This window comes from Miscanthus floridulus, chromosome 18 (genome assembly GCF_019320115.1).
Source record: "Miscanthus floridulus cultivar M001 chromosome 18, ASM1932011v1, whole genome shotgun sequence".
Taxonomy (NCBI): domain Eukaryota; kingdom Viridiplantae; phylum Streptophyta; class Magnoliopsida; order Poales; family Poaceae; genus Miscanthus; species Miscanthus floridulus.
In genome coordinates this window covers 86,230,320-86,236,319 of record NC_089597.1, presented here as the reverse complement: position 1 = coordinate 86,236,319, position 6,000 = coordinate 86,230,320, and positions in this window count along the sequence as shown.

Below are 6,000 nucleotides of genomic sequence, written 5' to 3'. Positions count from 1 at the left end.
GGCTGATCCTAAAAAGGAGCCGATTTTGGTTGAAATAACCGATGCTTCCATAACAACAGAAAATGTGAGTTTTATCCTTGATGCTTGTCAGAGCATTTCCTTTAACTTTTTGATCTACTCAATTTCCATCCTTCATCTGGCTTCTTACCATGCCAAATACTTCCTGAAGAAACACCAACGCAAGAGCAGGAGCCTGACAGTCCACTTAATGATCCTGTCGGCGTCGAAGGTGATCTGTTGCCGTCGATACTCAGACTATTGATTCCCTAGCTTAGCATGCAACTAATGGTAAGGAAGTTATATGTCCCTTTTATTCTTCTACAATAATTATGAACTAAAATTTTCGTCAACATTGCAGATACCAATGTTGAAAGCTCAGAGCCGATTCAACCAGATGCTATTGGTGCATCATCAGTTGTTCCTTCTTTTTAGATAGAGGCTACTGCAGAGAAGGTATTGTATCCTCTTTGCCATCCATTTGTTATAAACTAATTTAAACCTTCTAATCAAGATTTCATTATACATAGGCACTCAATCTTTTAGCCCTGAGTTACTCTTTCAATCTTGAGGAGTATTTTGATGAGGATGAAATTAGATCATCATCCACTTCTTTCAAGGAAGTTTTGTCAGAGGAGACCAAAAATCAGTTAAAAGATGTGCATTCTTTGTACGTAAACTTTCTTCTAACAAATTTGAGGCAACTAACAGTCATTCTATTCTTATAACAGGTGGAGGCCTGAGACCCACACGTTCCACCTATCTTGTGACGAGATGACCTTGACGTTGCAGGACATGAAGGCTATTTTAGGCCTTCGATTGGGGGGACTTTCAGTGACAGGGATAGTTGACAACGATCACTGGAGGGAGCTGGTGGCTCAGTTTACTAACTTTCTTTCACCGGACGACGATGCTTCCAAGAAAAATAAGTGAGTAATTCAAGCCTATTTAATACTTGTATTGCTTTCCTACAGCCATGGGATCTCATTTTCTTTGGTTAATTTCAGAAAAAGTTCTGGGGTTTCGTCGTCCTGGATCATGGAGTGCTTTGATTACTTGGACCCACATGCTGAGGAGGCTCTGATCGACAGGTTCGCTCGTGTGTGGCTCTGGCACTTTCTTGGTGCTTTCCTCTTCCCAGACGCCTCGGGCAACATGATCATCTAGATGTTCTTTGACATACTACGACAGTCGTGGGAGAACATAGCGGCGTACAGCTGGGGCAACGCAGTCCTAGCATGGACGTATCGACAGCTATGCATTGCCTGCCGTTGCACCTCAGGATATGCGAACATTGGGGGTTGCTCGTACCTACTTTAGGTGTGGTGTTGGGAACGATGGCTCGTTGGGAGGCCCCTTAATAATGGTTTACCGGTAAGTACTTCGGTTCACTATATTCTTGGAGGTAGTTACATATGAATTCATTATTAATGGCTAATTCATTATCGTGTTCAATGCAGCGATGGAACGAGCAGGATACACTCCCTACAGCTCTGTATATCTGGACGGAATTAGCGTTAGTTAGAGGGAATGCATGGCGCAAGTACAGGGAGTACACGGACGGTCTCGACGTCCTGACACAGCACCAGGTTACGCTCTCTTTACTATCATACATGTGTCTTCTTCGATGTACACTATATCATAACCTAACTCAATTACGAAATTTCAGGTGCATTGGTGTCCTTGGGATTCTCCGGAGCTCTAGGACTATCTCAGTCCTGTCACTAGGGACGAGTCAGACGAGTATTGCTGTGACGTCCCTCTTATTTTTTTCCACGTGGTCGAGATTCACTTACTCATCCGGGTCTGCAGACAGTTTGGAAGAATGACAGGCTGCCCACCACCGCTTTACTCCACCAACCAAGAATTGCACGGGTGCGTTATCGATTAATAACAATGCTACAATCCAGAGGTGTGTGGTACAACTAACATCGTTTTGTTGCAGGTATGACCGCAGGAAGAGGTACAAGACCAAGGATTGGCGCGTGACACACAGCTCGCGCATCCATTTGTGGCAGAACAGGGTACGACATCCGGTCCATGCGGGTCCTCCATACGACCAGCACACCTTCGATGAGTACCTGCGGTAGCTTCACAGGTCTACGAGGACACATATCAAGCCCCCGTACACTGACGTGGCGATTGACGAGGACTCGGAGGAAGATGTCATTGAAGATGTGTACGACATTACCAATAGAGAGGACACACAGCTGGAGAGAGCCCCACTTCAAAGATACATGGTAATATACTTGAATGGTATAATTTGTTATCCTTTTGGTATTAAGTATGTGTACTAAAACTGTCCAACCGCATTTCTGTACCCAGGCGACACAATTGTCAAGGATATCCAACGAAGCAGCGTTCCGGCTTCACGAGTCTAGAGGTCAGGGGCCAGGCGTTCTCGCGGCTTTTGTGGAGGTAACATAAACTTATCCGTTCCGAAAATGTTTCTTTAGTGTATATGTGTTTGGATAATACACTAACTTTAACGTCTATTTATGCAGAAGGTGAAGAAGAGCTGCAGGAAGCTGGCTCAGAAGCTGAGTTGCATGGACACTCCTTATGAGGAACCGCCACTCCTAGCGCGGTCGGGTAGCACGTTTTCATCCTCTTTGAGGACACCAGCCGGCTCTTCTCAGCCGATAACATGTGCCACTTTCGCGGTGCGTACACCACCACATCATAGCGCTGGGAAGGACCCTGCAACCGAGGACGACGATGACGACGACCCCCCGGGCTTCCGCAGGCAGCACGACCAGTGGGACGATTGGCCGCAGGACGAGATCGGCATGTCTCAGCTAGGTGGTGCCCCGCTTGGTACCCAAGGAGCCTCACAGGTACTATCAAAGATAGTTTATTTAAATACGTAGGCTCCATGATCTAATGATCATAAAGAATTATAAGTAATCGTGTGTATCATATACTTGCAGGGTATGAGCCGTACGCACCGTCGACGCGACCATACCGACGTTGGCTACACTCCTAATGTGTTGCCAACAAATCCGAAGAGACAGATGCGTCCAAGGGATCCTTACACTCCTGGGTCTTAGTTTGTTAGGTCAAACAAATATTGGCGTCCGAAACTTGCGGGGTTATTTGGTTATGTTATGTCAAAACAATGAAAATATTATGTGCCAGCTTGTCAACTTGCACACGGACTTCATTTATCTGTTTCATATTTGTTTCTTTGCATCGCGGCAGCACTGCCGGCGAGATTAAGTACCAACTAGTTCGGGAACCGACAGTCCCGACGTATCTCGATGCCGGTGGCAATTTTTCATAATCGATTAGTTAAATTGGTGGTTAACCGTATTATGAAAGATGGAAAACAAATCATTGGCTTATCAAATTCTCTATTCTGCCGTGAAAAAAATTCAACAAAAGATAGAAACAAATCTACTATTGATTTTACGTCAAGCAATACTTAGAATAACTCCCACTATCGGCGCGACGCGTTCGGATTAAACCGTTCAGGTACCGCCGGCTGGGCGGCGGGCGCGGCGACCAGGCGGGCTTGCTACTCGGCAGGCGGAACTAGGCGTGATATTTATTCGGCTCTGCCGCACCACGGATCGGGGCGCGGCACTACCGTGCCATGCATGGTGGCGCGGCAAGAGCTGCCACATCAACGGTCACCGAAACCGGTCGTCGCCACGTCAGACCTCTGCCACACCACCATGCATGGCGCGGCACAGGCATTTGCCCACATCAGGGCAATAGGCGCGGCCAAAAATATTAGTTTAAGAAAAACTTGCAGTGTTAGATTTAAAATTAGTTATTAAAAAGTGTTAAAATTAAAAAGCATGGCAATTGCAGCACGTTTGAAACAACAACATCTATAGTATATACAGTATTTGTTTAGCCCGCCACACGAATTTTTTGGCAACACCCGTACTTTTCAGCAAACGAATGATATTTTTATCTCATAATAAATTAGCATAAGCTAAATTTCAGCGAAGGCTAACCGCACAAGCCAAATTACTACCGCAGCGCATTTCACACTAGCAATCATTAGAGGACTACTAACCGCTCTGAAATAAACAAACCCGCCTCCCTTCCGCAATGTCTGTAAGTCTGTACAGAGCACAGAACCACTTCATCGTCATTGGAATCATCATCATCATCATCATCACCGGAGATAGGGCCTATTCGCTCGAACTTATCAGCCAGTTTATCAGCTAAAATCTATAGTATTTTTCTCTCACAACAAATCAGCTTCAGTGACTTATCAGCCGACTTTAATACCAGCCGTAAATCTCGGTTCGTTGTTTCGGTTTCAGTAGTGCTATATATTGTTCAGATTCAGAAACGGGCAGTTTCAGTCTACCACGAGATTAATAGTCCCTGGATTTCAGCTGAACTCACAAAGACTGTGAACTCTGATACTCGTTGGAATCATCATCATCATTGGATGGAATCAGCAGCCAGACGGAGACGGCCAGACGGGGTGGGAGTCGCTCTAGCATTTGAACTGCAGCAACCTCCTCCTGCTGTCGTTTCACAAATCAGAATCCACATACAAATATCCACCTCATCAGCTGTCATCGTCGTCTTATTATCAACTTTACTTACTACTAGTACAGTATCATCTTATCCTGAGCACTAGTAGGTTGCATGGGCGCCGCTCACTGCCTCTGGTGACGTTGATCGCCTTATACGTCAGTCAAAAGATCCCGAAGCTGAGTCCGTCTCTGAAGCATGTAACCCGGAGGCTCCATCCATCCAGCATCCATTGCAGAGAGTCGGCTGCCACGTTTGTACTGACAAACAAACACTGCCATATTGTTCATGGGGGAAGCGAATATTGCTCTGCTCCACGGCCCACGGCGAACAACTGGGTTGACGGGCACGCAGGATCTTTTGTTCGTTCGCCCTCATCAGGCAGCAGATTCTTTACTACTATTAGGAGCACTAGTATGTCCTGAGTGGCAGCCACGTCATGTCGTTTTGCTGTCACTGCCTCATCCTGATGAGTCCTGCCTTGAGAGTTCTCAGTCCAAGGTCCAAGCAGGCATTGCACCTTGCGTACATGTCGTTTTCTTCTGTTCTGTCTCTATCCATGGGCATTCAGTATTTACCTCATGATAGATAGATAGATATATGTAAAAAGAACTTTAGAATAAAGAGATCATGTTTATCTCGTCAGATTTCAGCGGCTTGTGCAAGAAAACAGCATGTGCCTGACAATATACTCTAGCACTAATTCGATTTGTCTCCAAATGGACAGAGAACTCCCCCGAGCAAACATGCAAGTTCCATTTGATCTAGCACCACGCGGTTCTCACAGGATTATTTGATGTTCACTTGTCCAGGGAGGCAGGGAACTTATGGTTGGCACTGGCAGGAACGTTGCCAATGATCTTCACGTGCCATTGTACCTACCCTGCAGTCCACAACTACCTTTTTTTGAACCATACAATACGGTCACCATCGTCTGTATATCAACTTGAAGGAGCTACTAAGCTAACCAAGTTCATGGCCAAACATTCATCAGAAATACTCTAGTAGCTCGCATGAATCATTCAAAGGTCATTTTCTTTTCTTCCTTTCGGTCCAATGGCTAAGCGGTTGTTCAGGGAGGCAGGGTTCAGGTGTTCCATTCCAGTGGCCATTACCAAAAGGAGGCAAAAGCTTTCAAAGCCGAATCCATCCATCTCTGAGGTCTGTCTGAGCTCGAGAGTCGCTCCGGAGTCCTGGATGTCCATGATGGCTTGGCTGCCGTATTCCCTGCAGAGCCATATATACTGACTGACACAGTACCGAGAGCGCATATTCCCCCACGGGCAACCACTGAAGCACTGCAGATATATAATAGTAGATCCTCTTGTCGCTGGGGACAAGCAAAGTTGCCACAGTTGGCACTAGTAAACTGGACACCACGGCGCGCCGGATTCGTCACAATTCGCGTGGGACAAGCAGCAGTCATATCATGTTGCCACTGGGCCCTCATCAGAGACTGCATCGAACTGGCTGGGGGTTATTCCATTGGGCCTCTCTCTATTC